This window comes from Gracilinanus agilis, chromosome 2 (genome assembly GCF_016433145.1).
Source record: "Gracilinanus agilis isolate LMUSP501 chromosome 2, AgileGrace, whole genome shotgun sequence".
Classification (NCBI taxonomy): Eukaryota; Metazoa; Chordata; class Mammalia; order Didelphimorphia; family Didelphidae; genus Gracilinanus; species Gracilinanus agilis.
This window is the reverse complement of record NC_058131.1, coordinates 285,280,397-285,283,953: the sequence shown is the minus strand read 5'-3', so window position 1 is coordinate 285,283,953 and position 3,557 is coordinate 285,280,397.

Sequence of the window (3,557 nt, the reverse complement as noted above, 5' to 3'; positions counted from 1 at the left end):
CAGCTGATCAAGGACCATGACTCTGCTGTGATTCTTTTCAAAGCAGACCCAGAAAGAACAAGCAAGGGCCAGAAATCAGAGCTCACTGCCTGCTTAACCACCTCAATTCCTTCTCTGGCACTGCCCCACCAATCAGTCAGTCAACAAGCATAAGTGCCTCCTATGTGCCAAATACTGGGTGAAGTGCTGGGGATCCAAGCACCAAGACCTCCTCTCAAGGAGTGTCCATTCCAATGGATGGTGCTGCCAGGAAACTGTACTCCTGATGGTAACTTCTCCCCAGATCACCATGAGGAAGGTGGAGAGGTGGTTAGCAATTATTTTACAGGTAGGGAAAATGAGGCCCAGAGGTGGGGGAGGGCCAGAGGCCAGTCACTTAGGGCACAAAGGTGGAAATCAAATAGGGGTGCTGCCTCCCCCAGTGGGGAGCGGGGACCTGGGTGGAGGGGTCTGGAATCCTTTATCTAACGTGTCACAGCTTCAGTTTCTGTCATGGAGTTGTTTGTCCATCTTATGAGGCACCATACTGGATGGAAGTCCTTGGTACTAGCTCATACATCTGATCTTCTCAGAGAGAAAGAAGGGTTGGGGAAAAGGGAGGGAAATAAAGATAGAGAACTCGGGATGAACCTTGCCCTGTTGCTTCCACACCCCATTTCCTATACTGAAAATACTGCCCTCTGTGCCTCTTTGTCAGTGACCTTTCCCTGGGGGCCGGGGAACACAATGAAGGCAGCTCCTCTTCCCCAATCCCTCCTCTCTCCCTAGCCTGGGCCACATCATGTCCATTTGGCATTCACGAACTGTGGTAGAATTTCAGGGACTACAATAACTGAATCTTCCTGAAGTGAGCTGACTCTTCCATCTGTATAACCCTGGTGTGCTTAATTATTCCCTGGAATCCTGCTGTGTGATGCAGTGGAAAGGTCACTGAATTTAGAGTTCAAGGACCTGGGTTCAAATTTTACTCTACTACTTACCTGTGTGATCTTGGGCAAGTTATATTACCTCTTTGAGCTTCAGTTTCCTCATCTAAAAAATGAGGGAGGGGGGCAGCTGGATAGCTCAGTGGATTGAGAGCCAGGCCCAGAGATGGGAGATCCTGGGTTCAAATGTGGCCTCAGATACTTCCTAGCTGTGTAACCCCCATCACCTAGCCCTTACCACTCTTCTACCTTGGAACCAATACACAATATTGATCCTAAGAAGGAAGATAAAGGTTTAAAATAAATAAATAAGCAAACAAACAAATGAATAAATGAATGAACGAGTAAATGAAATAAATAAAAATGAGGGAGGGGGTAAACTAGATGACCACTGAGGACCCTTCTAACTCTAGGTCTACAACCCTATGCTACCATTTAATATTCAGTTGCCAGGGGGCAGCTAGGTAGCACAGCAGATAGAGCCAGGCCTAGAATCAGGAGCACCTGGGTTCAAATCTTGCCTCAGATACTTCCTTGCACAGTGATCCTGGGAAAATCAATTAACCTGTCTCACTTTGTTTCCTCATTTGTAAAATGGGGATAATAATAGCACTTTCCTCCCAGGGTGGTTGTGAGGATCAAATGAGGTATTTGTAAAGCACAATATTAATGCTAGATATTACTATTATTTGGGGCAGCAAGGTGGCACAGTGGATAGAACACAGGGCCTGGAGTCAAGAAGACCTGAGTTCAAATCCAAACTCAGATACTGGCTGTTTGACCCTAAGCAAATCACCTAACCCTGTTTTCCTCAGTTTCTTCATCTTTAAATGAGCTGGTGAAGGAAATGGTAAACCAGTCTAGTATCTTTGCCAAGAATCCCTCCCTCCACCCTCAGAAAAGGGATCATGAAGAGTTGGGACACAACCGAAACAACCAAATAGTTATTACTATTTCTTCAAGGATCTTACAATTTACTGGGGGTGAGAGAGGCAGAAAACATGTATACAAATGAGCAAATACAAAGTAATTTCTGAAAGGAAGGATTTTGGGGGTGGTTGAGCAGGCTTACACTAATCACAGGAGGATCAGGAAAGGCCCACTACAGAAGATGGTACCTGAGCTGAACCAGAAAGGAGCTAAAGATTCCAAAGGGCAGAGGTGATCAGGGATGCCATTCCAGGCATGGAGCACAGCCTGGGCAACAGCCTGTGGGTGAGAGATGGACTGTCTTGCACAAGGAAGAACAGGAGACCAGTTTAGCCACAACATGATAGAAAATGTCTAGCTCAGTCTAGAAAGTTCTGGATCCAGGCTGTGAAGGATTTTAAATACCCTGTAGAGAAATTTGCATTCCATCCAATTTTTTAAACCCTTACCTTCCATCTTAGAATCAATACTGTGTATTGGTTCTAAGGCAGAAGAACAGGAAGGGCTAGGCAATGGGGGTTAAGTGACTTGCCCAGGGTCACACAGAGAGAAAGTGTCTGACGCCAGATTTGAACCCAGCCTTGCGCCTGGATTTATGGAACCTGGATTGGGGAGAATGTAAACTCAGGGAAATCAATTAGGAGACTATTGTCAATAGTCAGGTGAGCAGTGACAGGGGCCTTCTCAACTGTAAAATGGGGCAACTGCATTGGTAGTACCCATTACAGATCTGTGGAGAGGCTCGAATGAGATAATATGTGTAATGTTTGTTAGAGTCCTTAAAGGTCTGTGTAAGGCAGTGAGGTGGTACAGTGCACAGAGGGCTGAACTGAAGACAGGAAGACCCAACTTTCTTAGTTCAAAGATATCCTCAGATACGAGCTGCGTGACCCTGGGCAAGTCACCTAAACCTGTTTGTCTTCCTTTCCTTATTTGTCAAATGAACTGGAGAAGGAAATGGCAAACCGTTCCAGAATCTTTCCTGAGAAAACCCTCAGATGAGGTCACAAAGAGTTGGAAATGAATGGTTGTGTCATTTGTTAGTAATATAAAACACTCCTGAAAGCATAAAACAGCACCCAGCAAGCTGCAATTTCTCTACATTTCCTCTTGCACTCCTTCTTCCCCACTCATCAGAAGGGGATGGGAATTGTTGTCCAGGAGCTTCTCAGTAGAGTTTCCTGGGGAAGGAGCAGAGAGAAGGAAGTCCTAGCCTGGATGCCATTAGCTCTCATTGACCAATCCTGCTCTTTGACCTGCCCTGCCCACAGCCCCACCAGTGGGCTCCAGCCTGCTCCTGTGCACTTCGGCTCTCCCTCAGATCTCTTTTCTTCCACCGAGAGATCTCAGGTTCTATTTGGCTTTCCCCTACCCTGCACTGGAAGGGGGAGCCCATCGATCCCGTGCATGGAGACCTGTGGTCGTCTTCTGTCTCATTCCTGGGTACTCCCAAGAATCCGGTGCAGAAGGCCCCTACTAGGCCACTAGACCAGAGAAACTTGGGGGGGCTCTTCCTGTATGTCTGTGCCCATTCTAGACCCCTAAATATGCATGTCCTGTGGTTCTCTACCACCTCTATGGGGGAAGGGGTTCTGATTGGAGTCACAAAAATAATTCCCACTCATGTGAGAAGAAGCTGTGGCCCAGGGGGTGGAGACACAGGAAGAAGCGGGTTCAAATTCTCCCCCTGACACACACTGG